This window comes from Lipotes vexillifer, unplaced genomic scaffold (genome assembly GCF_000442215.2).
Source record: "Lipotes vexillifer unplaced genomic scaffold, Lipotes_vexillifer_v1.1 scaffold1008, whole genome shotgun sequence".
In the NCBI taxonomy this organism is placed as follows: domain Eukaryota; kingdom Metazoa; phylum Chordata; class Mammalia; order Artiodactyla; family Lipotidae; genus Lipotes; species Lipotes vexillifer.
The window spans coordinates 4,301,267-4,313,585 of NW_006772616.1; the positions used below are offsets into that span (position 1 = coordinate 4,301,267).

At 44.6% G+C, this 12,319-nt stretch overlaps 1 protein-coding gene across 1 annotated transcript in view; it reads right to left on the reverse strand.

Annotated features, from left to right (window-relative positions):
• The window catches only part of PDZRN3 (PDZ domain containing ring finger 3), a 247,459-nt gene that overhangs the window by 12,890 nt on the left and 222,250 nt on the right, over window positions 1-12,319 (reverse strand). The window lies entirely within an intron of this gene.

Below are 12,319 nucleotides of genomic sequence, written 5' to 3' on the forward strand. Positions count from 1 at the left end.
CTTTTTATATGCCGTTAACCCCATATGTGGGTTCAAAAATTCGTCATAGATTCCCCATAAATGCTGTTTGGACTTATGTTCCATACAGCACGTGTTGGTGAAACATGACAGTTTTGCCTGGTAGAGAAGTTCTGATTACCGGGTCTGTTTGCAGTCACTGATATTCTGAAAACAATGCTTCCTCACTCTAGCAGAATGACATACAGCCCAGCAACTGCACTGAGCCTTTAAATCCCACCGCAGATTTTCCCAGGACAGGCTGTCATGGGGACGCTCACATTTTCACTTTGGACGGACTTGACTTAAAAACTGCAAAGGCCCATTTACGTCCTTGCTGCGGAGAAGCCCAGGCCTGGCTGCGGCCTGAGGCATATGCTGTGAGTCAGGGCAGTGCATGGGAGGAGCCGACTCCAGTCTGAAACGCGCGCGCGCGCCTGAGGATGTCCAAGCCCCACGCCCCACCCCAATTCCAGCTGGCCGCCAAGCACAACTTTAGCACTTGATCCTTTAAACCAGACTCAAGAAGGGGAGCGCAATTCTACTTTAAAGGGCAGTCCTCTAGGAGCCGCCTTCTATCTTGGAAGTGGTCTGGTTCTAAAAAGGATGTGTGGTACTGGATAAACAGATGCTGGCAAAGCACATTTTCAGTAATAATAAAGCACAGGGGAACTTCCCTGGTGGCGCAGTGGTTTAAGAATCCGCCTGCCAATGCAGGGGACACGGGTTCAAGCCCTGGTCCGGGAAGATCCCACGTGCCGCGGAGCAACTAAGCCCGTGCGCCACAACTACTGAGCCTGTCCTCTAGAGCCCGCGAGCCACAACCACTGAGCCCGGGAGCCACAACCACTGAAGCCCGCGCTCCTAGAGCCCATGCTCCGCCACGAGAAGCCACCGCAATGAGAAGCCCACGCACCGCAATGAAGAGCAGCCTCCGCTCGTGGCAACTAGAGAAAGCCCGTGTGCAGCAACAAAGACCCAACGCAGCCAAAAGTAAATAAATAAATAAAATTACAGAACAAACAAGCAAACAAACAAAGCACAGGCCATAACTCTGGGGTTTACTCTAGGTGTGTACTTGACAATGATGTTAAGATGGCATGGGCTATAGTATACAAAGCACAGGGCATTACTCTGGGGTTTACTCTAGGTGTGTACTTGACAATGATGTTAAGATGGCACATGGGCTACAGTATTTCCTTTTGTTACCTGAATCTTCTTGGGAACTCTAAACAGAAGTTGGAAAAGTGTCACTTACAAGCCACACGAGGACAGAGACAAGACAGTGGAGTAGAAGGGTGTCAGCTCACGGCTTCCTACAAAGAACAACCAAATCACAACTAACTGCTCAACAACCATGGACCAAAAAACCCCTGGAAGCTACCACAAAAAGATATACTACATCCAAAGACAAAGAAGCCACAACAAGATGGTAGGAGGGGGTGCAACTGCTATAAAATCAAATCCCATACCCACCGTGGGGGTGGGGGGCGACTCACAAGCTGGAAAATAATTACACCACGGAAGTTCTCCCACAGGAATGAAAATTCTGAGTCCTACGTCTGGCTCCTCCTCCTGGGGGTCTGGTTACAAGAGGAAGGAACCCTCAGAGAGTCTGGCAGGGTTTGTTTGCAGGAATTCCACAGGACAGTAGGAAACGGAAAGTGCACTCTTAGAGGGCACACACAGGGTCCTGTGCGTACTAGGAGCCAGGGAGAAAAGCAGTGACTTCATAAGACTCTGGGCAAGACCTACCTGCTAGTATTGGAGGGTCTCCTGCAGAGGCGGGCATTGGCTGTGGCTCACTGAGGGTACAAAGACACTGGCGGCGGCAGTTCTGAGCAGTACTCATTGGCATGAGCCCTCCTGGAGGCTGCCGTTTTCTTCCCAAGTCCTGGCCCCACCCAGCAGCCTGCAGGCTCCAGTGCTGGGATGCCTCAGGCTAAACAACCAGCAGGGCAGGAACACGGCCCCACCCATCAGCAGACAGCCTGCACAGTCTTCCTGAGCCCTAGGCACGCCCCTTGGCATGGCCGTAGCTACCCGCCAGAAGGACAAGACCCATTTCCACGCACCTGTGGGCAGGAACCGCTGCCCCCCCACTGGGAAGCCTGCACAAGCCTCTCAGACAGCCTCCTCCCCCAGGGGGCAGACAGCAGAAGCAAGAAAAACTACAACCCTGCAGCCTGGAACGGAAACCGCAATCACAGAAAGTTAGACAAAATGAGATGGCACAGGAATATGTCCCATGTGAAGGAACAAGATAAAACCCCAGAAGAACAACTAAGTGAAGTGGAGACAGGCAATCTACCCAAAGAAGGATTCAGAGTAATGACAGTACAGATGATCCAAGATCTCAGAAAAAGAATGGAGGCACAGATCAAGAAGATGCAAGAAATGTTTAACAAAGACCTTGAAGAACTAAAGAACAAACCAACCGAGATGAACAATACAGTAACTGAAATGAAAAATACACTAGAAGGAACAAAGAGCAGAATAACTGATGCAGAAGAACGGATAAGTGAACTGGAAGACAGAACGATGGCAATCACTGCCACAGAACAGAAGAAAAAAGAATGAAAAGAAATGAAGACAGTCTCAGAGACCTCTGGGACAACGCTGAACACACCAACATTCACATTACAGGGTCCCGGAAGGAGGAGAGAGAAAGGACCTGAGGAAATACTGGAAGCATTAATAGCTGAAAACTTCCCGAACATGGGAAAGGAAATAGTCACCCAAGTCCAGGAAGTGCAGAGAGTCCCAGGCAGGATAAACCCAAGGAGGAAAACACCGAGACACACAGCAATCAAACTGACAAAAGTTAAAGACGTAGAAAAAGATATTAAAAGCAACAAGGGAAAAGGAACAAATAACACACAAGGGAATTCCCATAAGGGTATCAGCTGATTTCTCAGCAGAAATTCTGCAGGCCAGAAGGGAGTGGCACGATATATTTAAAGTCACGAAAGGGAAGACCCGACAACCAAGAATATTCTACCCATCGAGGCTCTCATTCAGATTTGATGGAGAAATCAAAAGCTTTACAGACAAGCAAAAGCTAAGAGAATTCAGCACCACCAGACCAGCTTTACAACAAATGCTAAAGCAACTTCTCTCGGTAGAAAAGGAAAGGCTACAACTAGAAACAAGAAAATTATGAATAGAAAAGCTCTTCGGTAAAGGCAAACATACAGTAAAGGTAGGAAATCATCCACACACAAATATGATATCAAAACCAGCAATGGTGAGGAGAGCACAAGTACAGGAGATTGGAAATGCATTTGAAATTAAAAGACCAGCAATGTAAAGCAATCTTGTATATGTATACACCGCTGTATCAAAACCTCATGGAAACCGCAAACTGAAAATCTACAATAGACACACACACACAAAAGACAAAGGAATCCAAACACAACCCTAACGTTAGTCATCCAATCACAAGAGAACAAAAGAGGAAGCGAAGAAAAAAGACCCACAAAAGCAAATCCAAAACAGTTAACAAAATGGCAATAGAAACATACATATCGATAATTAAACGTAAATGGATTAAGTGCTCCAACCAAAAGACACAGGTTCACTGAATGGATATAAAAACAAGACCTGTATATGTTGCTATCTACAAGAGACCCACTTCAGCTCGAGGGACAGGTACAGACTGAAAGGGAGGGGATGCTAAAAGGTATTCCATGCAAATGGAAATCCAAAGAAAGCTGGAGTAGCAATACTCATATCAGACAAAATAAACTTTAAAATAAAGACCGTTACAAGAGACAAAGAAGGACACGACACAATGATCAAGGGATCAATCCGAAAAGAAGACAGAACAATTGTAACTATATATATGCACCCAACATAGGAGCACCTCAATATATAAGGGAAACTGTAACAGCCATAAAAGGAGAAATCGAAAGTAACACAATCACCGTGGGGGACTTCAACACCCCACTTTCACCAATGGGCAGATCATCCAGACAGAAAATCAGGAAACACAGGCCTTACGTGACACGTCAGATCGGGTGGACTTAACTGATACTTACAGAGCATTCCATCTAAAAGCAGCAGAATGCACATTCTTCACAAGTGCCCATGGAACATTCTCCAGGACTGCTCACATGCTGGGCAAACAAAGCGAGCCTCAGTAAATTTAAGAAAGCTGAAATCACATCGAGCACCTTTTCCGATGACAACACTATGAGACTAGAAATCAACTACAAGAAGAAAAACTGTAAAACACTCAAACATGTGGAGGCTAAACAACAATATGCTACTCCGCAACCACTGGATCCCTGAAGAGATCAAAGAGGAAATCAAAAAATACCTGGAGACAAATGAAAATGAAAGCACAATGATCCAAAACCTATGGAACGCAGAAAAAGCAATTCTGAGAGTGTACCTTATAGCAATACAATCTCACCTCAGCAAACAAGAAGAATCTCAAATAAACAACCTAAGCTTACACCTAAAGCAACTAGAGAAAGAACAAACAGGACCCAAAGTTCGTAGAAGGAAAGATATCATAAAGATCACAGCAGAAATAAATGAAATAGAGACGAAGAAAACAATAGCAAAGATCAATGAAACTAAAAGCCGGTTCTTTAAAAAGACAAACAAAATTGATAAACTTCTCGCCAGACTCATCAAGAAAAAGAACAGAGGGCTCAGATCAATAAAATTACAAATGAAAAAGAAGTTACAACTGACACCCACCACAGAAATACAAAGGATCATCAGAGACTGCTACAAGCAACGATATGCCAATAAAATGGACAACTTGGGAAAAAAATGGACAAATTCTTAGAAAGGTACAACCTTCTAAGACTGAACTAGGAAGAAATAGAAAACATGAACAGACTAATCGCACAAGTAGTGAAACTGAAACTGTGATTAAAAAATCTTCCCACAAACAGAAGTCCAGGACCAGATGGCTTCAGAGGCAAAGTCTCTCACACATTTAGAGAAGACTTAACACCTACCCTTCTGAAACTGTTCCAAAAACGTGCAGAGGAAAGGAACACTCCCAAACCCACTCTATGAGGCCACCATCACCCTGATACCAAAACCAGACAAAGATACCACACACACAAAAAGAAAATTACAGGCCAATATCACAGATGAACCCAGGCGCAAAAATCCTCAACAAAATATGAGCAATCCCAATCCACCAAAACATTAAAAGGATCATACACCATGCGCAAGTGGGATTTATCCCAGGGATGCAAGGATCCTTCAATATCCACAAGTCAATCGGTGTGATATACCACATCAACAAACTGAAGAATATAAACCACACAATCATCTCAAGCAATGCAGAAAAAGCTTTTGAGAAAGTTCAGCACCCACTTATGATAAAAACTCTCCAGAAAGTGGACACAGAGGGAACCTACCTCAACATAATAAAGGTCGTATATGACAAACCCACAGCAAACATCATTCTCAGTGGTGAAAAACTGAAAGCATTTCCTCTAAGATCAGGAACAAGACAAGGATGTCCACTCTCACCACTTTTGTTCAGCATAGTTTTGGAAGTCCTAGCCATGGCAGTCAGAGAAGAAAAGGAAATAAAAGGAATCCAAATTGGAAAAGAAGAAGTAAAACTGACACTGTTTGCAGATGACATGATGCTATACATACAAAATCCTAAAGTTGCCACCAGAAAACCACTAGAGCTCATTAATGAGTTTGGTAAAATTGCAGGATACAAACTTAATACACAGCAATCTGTTGCGTTTCTATACACTAACAATGAAAGATCAGAAAGAGTAATTAAAGAAACAATCCCATTTACCATCACATCAAAAAGAATAAACTACCTAGTAAGAAACCTACCTAAGGAGTCAAAAGACCTGTACACTGAAAACTATGTCACCGGGCTTCCCTGATGGCGCAGTGGTTGAGAGTCCGCCTGCCGATGCAGGGGACACGGGTTCGTGCCCCGGTCCGGGGGGGGGGTCCCACATGCCACGGAGCAGCTGGGCCCGTGAGCCATGGCCGCTGGGCCTCGGTGTCCGGAGGCTGGGCCAGTGAGAGGCCCGCGTACCGCAAAAAAAAAAAAAAAAAAAAAAAAAAAAACACACACCCAAAAAACCCCAAAAAGACTATGTCACCGATGAAAGAAATTGAAGATGACACACAGATGGAAAGATATAGCATGTTCTTGGATTGGAAGAATCAATATTGTGAAAATGACTATACCACCCAAGGCAATCTACAGATTCAATGCAATCCCTGCCAAACTACCAATGGCACTTTTCACAGAACTAGAACAAAAAATCCGAAAATTTGTAAGGAGGCACAAAAGACCCTGAATAGCCAAAGCAATCTTGAGAAAGAAAACTGGAGCTGGAGGAATCAGGCTCCCTGACTTCGGACTATACTTCAAAGCTACAGTCATCGAAACAGGATGGTACTGGCACAAAAACAGAAATCTAGCTCAATGGAACAGGATAGAAAGCCCAGAGATAAACCCATGCACCTATGGTCAATAAATGTATGACAAAGGAGGCAAGACTATACACTGGAGAAAAGACAATCTCTTCAATAAATGGTGCCGGTAAAACTGGACAGCTACATGTAAAAGAATTAGAACACTCTCCAACACCATACTCAGAATGGATTAAGGACCTAAATGTAAGACCAGATACTATAAACTCTTAGAGGAAAACATAGGCAGAACACTCTTTGCCATAAATCGCAGCAAGATCTTTTTTGATCTGTCTCCTAGAGTAATGGAAATAAAACCAAAAATAAACAAATGGGACCTAATTAAACTCAGAAGCTTTCACACATCAAAGGAAACCATCAACAAAATGAAAAGACAACTGACAGAATGGGAAAAAATATTTGCAAACGATGTAGCTGACAAGGCATTAATCTCCAAAATTTACAAACAGCTCATGTGACTCAATATCAAAAAAAGCAAGCAACCGAATCAAAAAATGGGCAGAAGACCTAAATAGACGTTTCTCCAAAGGAGACATACAGATGGCCAAGAGGCACATGAAAAGATGCTCAACATCACTAATTAGAGAAATGCAATCAAAACTACAATGAGATATTACCTCACACCAGTCAGAATGGCCATCCTCAAAAAGCCTAAGGGCAATAAATGCTGGAGAGGGTGTGGAGAAAAGGGAACCTTCCTACACTGTTGGTGGGAATGTAAATTGGTGCAGCCACTATGGAGAACAGTATGGAGGTTCCTTAAAAAACTAAAAACAGAGCTACCGTATGATCCAGCAATCCCACTCCTTGGCATACATCTGGAGAATAACATGGTTCGAAAAGATACATGCACCCCAATGTTCACTGCAGGGCTGTTTACAATAGCTAAGACATGGAAGCAACCTAAATGTCCATCGACAGATGAACGGATAAAGAAGGTGCAGTACATATATATACAGTGGAATATTACTCAGCCATTAAAACGAATGAAATAATGCCATTTGCAGCAACATGGATGGACCCGGAGATTATCACACTAAGTAAGTCAGACGGAGAAAGACAAATATCATGTGATATTGCTGATATGCGGAATCTAAAAAGAATGATACCAATGAACTTCTTTACAAAACAGAAACCGCCTCACAGATTTAGAGAATGAACTATGGTTACCGGGGGGAAGAGGTGCGGGGGAGGGATAGAGTGGGAGTCGTCTGGTATTGACACGTACCCACTGCTATATTCAAAACAGATAACCAACAAGGAGCTACTGTATAGCACAGAGAACTCGGCTCAGTATTCTGTAATTACCTAAACGGGAAAAGAATTTGAAAAAGAATAGACACACGTATCTGTGTAACTGAATCCCTTTGCTGTGTCTACCTGAAACTAATACAACATTGCTGATCAACTGTACTCTAATGTAAAATAAAAATTTTTTAAAACTTAAAAAAAAGATTTTAAAGTAGAAAAAATTAAATTGAGAAAAGTGCAAAGAAGGGAATGATCATTTATATTCTTATCACCCAGAATTAAACACGGTTAATCTCTTGAAAGGAAAAAAAAACCCAAACCAAACCAAACCAAAAAAAAAACAACACCAAAAAACCCCCACTATGACTTAGTTGTGGTCACTGCATTTCCAGGGGTTGGCTGCACATCATAGAGAAGAGCCTGGTTGCTAACAGTTAAGCAAAGAGTGAACCATAAGAGGTTTTCAGAAGCTCTGGAAATACAACACTGTTAAGAGCCGATACCGTCTTGGGATCTGTATAGATTTAGGTTTTACCTTGGCTGCTCATAAAGAAGATTAATTACAGTAACGCAGTAGTAGTTGAATTGTGCACTAAAAGCAGCGTCTAGCCTTATATACCGTGCATGGTAGGTGCTCAATAAAACAATTAGCTTGAGATTCCAAGGCGGACTAAAGATCCAAATGAAAAATAAACTTGGCTCTGCCGTTAGCGAGCCAGGCTGCCCTAGGAAAGTCACTTCACTTCTGTGAAACTTCTCGGCTCTTCTGTCATCTTACCCCCAGAGACAGTATCTTGGGACTTGGTGGAAACTGCCGTTCCTCCAACTTATTGAGTGGTTAGTAAATTCTCAACATTTCCTTCTCACTCCAAGCTAGACGTAGAGCCTTCCACAATTGAGTACATCATGGAAAGCACAGAGGGCATCAATACATATCTGTCTGTGATGATGGAGATAAGATGGCACAGAAGACCATTAATCAAACTCGTATGAATAATGGATGACCATTATCTGGATTACACCTCCCCCACCACTGGTGTCCTGTTGCTTACCGGTCTAGATGGACGGCTGGATAAAAATGAACAGCTAAGCCTGACATTTTAGATGAAATCGAAACGATGGCTCAATTGAGTAAAGTACGGGGGCCATTCCACCTTGGTTGATTCAAGCTTTCTGTTTCAACGACAGCCACTTTAATCAGAGGGTGTCCCAGAGACTAATTTCGATGGCTTTTGCACCTCTAGGAAGACTGGTTACTGAAGCATAACTCTTAAGACCTTATCGATCCAGAACTGCTTGTGCATAGTTCTTGAAATCATCTCCACACTTTATCTATCTATGCGTGGCACTGTCGGGGACGTGGAGATGTCTCTAGGAAGACTGCACTCGCCTTCAAGGTCCTGACATGTGAGACTGGGTCACAAGGCATTTACTCCTTTATCCGACAGACGTTTCTTGGGTGCTTACCCCCTGCCAGGCACTGTCTGAGCACAAGGAGTCTAAGTAGGAAATGGCCCTACGGGGGGAGGGGTGCTTTAGCCAGAGCCGTACGGAAGCCTCTCTGGAGATGAGCCACACTGAGCCGGGCCAGGATCTGGGGGGATAAAATAAGAGCAGGGGGCAGGTTCTGACTGCAGGTGGCAGGAGAAAGAATGGTCAAGTGCTGATGAAGTCGGGAGGGTGATGAGGAAGCTGACTCAGTGAGGGTAGGGCCGACCAGGGAAGGTGCCCTGGAGGAGCCCTGGCGCTGTGCCTTAAAGGCTAAAGAAAAGGGCATAGGTCGGCAGGGACAGCCTGCATTACCTCCAGGACGGTCTCGCTTCCCTTGAGATCTCAGGACCTTACACTGTGCAACCAGGTGTGGAGATCATTTTAGTCTCCCTGGTGAGAGCGTAGCTTTCTTTTCCTTTCTGGTTTCAAAATGACATCATCAAGACACAGCATAGGTGACGCCAGCTTCACAGCCCGGCTAGGATGCTACTGATGAATCAACTGGGAAATTCAAACAATAGACGAAGGAAAAAGAAAAGCCTTCTTCAGACGTCTATTTTTCCATCTTAATTACCTACGGGAAGATCCAGAGCAGGTGTTCAGTACCTGAAAATTGACGGGTAATTGTTTGGCGGCTCAACCCTTGGGTATACTGGGGTGTAATCCTTTTAATGCTAAGCAGTTTCACAATAACAGGGATTTGACACTTACCTAAATATGATCATTTTGTGTGCCTTAAAAGAGAGAACATCTGTTTTTCTCTGTGCATTTGCTTCCATAATATCCCCAAACACTCATATATTTTCCTCCTATATAATATCCATGGAACGGGTTACTTTTCGAAAGGGGCGGATGTTGATCTAATTCAACTTAAGACGCGGAGCGGTGGTGGGCTGAGGTTGGCCGCCTTACTCACAGCAAGCCTGGGTGGGGGGGACCCAACAGGCTGCTGGGACCCAGCAGAGACACACCGTTGACGGCTCTGAGAAATCTCGCGAGGAAGCGGCAATGATGGTACACGCCGTTCCCCCAGAAAACTGGGTCTGCTTGAGGAACGCCAGCTCTTGGCCGTGCTGCTGTTCATTAACCTTCTCGAACTGACCGGGTGACCTTCCAAAGACACGCCTCTGCAACAGAGCCTTCCTGGAAGTATACACACTGTCCTCTCTAGGAGATTCCCTCCTGGTGAGGGGCCACGGAGAGAACCTACCTGAATCTTGACCTCAGAACCTGGGACGCGCCGCTCATCCAAAACCACCAGGTTCACTTAGTTAACAGAAATAACCTGGTGACATCCAAGCGGCTCTAAACAAAAGTCCAAATGTAAAAGCAGCCTTCCTGCCTGGTATGGACTCATGGTACTTCGTGATGACTGCTCAAAGGAGCTGTAGATGGAGAATGGCCACAGTTTGGTTTTCTAGATGAAAAGCTCATGTCTAGGCTAATGGCTGATGACCCAAAGGGACTATGACCTCCTGAACGGTGGGCAGGGTGATGACTTGCTGACTTTGCCTTTCTAGCACCAAAAAGGATATTCAGTGGAACAGATGCTCAGTAAAAGCAGGCGAGCAGAAATGAATGTAAGCGTGCACGTAGACTCTCTTCGTGCCTTCTATTTAACAACAGGAAGAAGTCTGAGCAGCGTCTTGAATGTCCGTGAGGGGCTTAGTCATCTCAGTCCGTGGGACTTCACTCTGCCCCGATGGTGTGGGTGGTATTCGGGGCTCGGAGGCACAGCTTCCCACCATAGTGAAGGAAACACACAAAGCCTCGATCGTGTGACTCAGGACGACGGCAAATGGAAGCCTGGGCTTCTCTGCCTGGGCCTGGGGCCTCCAGGTCAAGGCCCCTGGGACCTGTGCACCGAAACACCTGGGGATCTTGGTAAAATGCAGATTCTGATTCTGTACGTCTGAGGGCCCGGATTCTGTATTTCTCACAATCCCCCCCATGCTGCTGTCCCAGTCCTTGCGCCACACTTTGAATAACAAGGCTCTAGGGAGGCGTTTCAGGGCGGCCTCCTCCCACCAAAAGCAAGATACTCTCAGATGGTTCATGTGGAGAAAGTTGCTTCCTTTTAGGAGGGAAGCCTCAGTTTGGGCTAGTCTTACCACTTCTGTGATACTAGCCCATCTCCTTAGACAGAGAGAAAGGCAGCAGGAGGTAGTGGAGAGAACGGGCCCCAGGCACCCAGCCCTGGGCAGGTACCAGTGACAAGCACCAGGATTTAACAACACTGCCTCGTGTCCGCTGTATTTACTGGACAGCACGTTCTATTCATGTCAAGGGATGCTGATTTTCTGACTGAGCTAGTGATACAGGATTTCCTTTAAAATTCTCCTTAGTTTACAACCCAATCAAAAAATGGGCAGAAGACCTAAATAGACATTTCTCCAAAGAAGACATTACAGATGGCCAAGAGGCACATGAAAAGATGCTCAACATTACTAATTATCAGAGAAGTGCAAATGAAAGCGACAGTGGGGTATCATCACCTCACAGCGGTTAGAATGGGCATCATCAGAAAATCTACAAACAACTGCTGGAGAGGGTGTGGAGAAAAGGGAATCAAATTACTGGGCATATACCCAGAAAAACCCGTAATTCAAGAGACACATGCACCCCAATGTTCATTGCTGCACTATTTACAATAGCCAGGTCATGGAAGCAACCTAAATGCTCATCGACAGACGAATGGATAAAGAAGATGTGGTACATAAATACAACGGAATATTAGCTCTAAAAAGGAACGCAGTTGGGTCACTTGTAGAGACGTGGATGGACCCAGAGACTGTCAAACAGAGTGAAGTAAGTCAGAAAGAGAAAAACGAATATTGTATATTAACGCATATACGCGGAATCTAGAAAATTGGTACAGATGAACCAGTTTGCAGGGCAGAAATAGAGACACAGATGTAGAGAACAAACGTATGGACACCAAGTTGGGGAAAGTCGGGGGGCGGAGGGGACAGTGGTGGTGGGGGGATGAATTGGGAGATTGGGATTGACATATATACACTAATATGTATGAAGTAGATAACTAATAAGAACCCGCTGTATCAAAAAAAATAAAATTCAAAAAAAAATTTACCTTAGTTTAAAGGAGCTGGGTTAAGTTAAAGGGAAGGAGAAAACA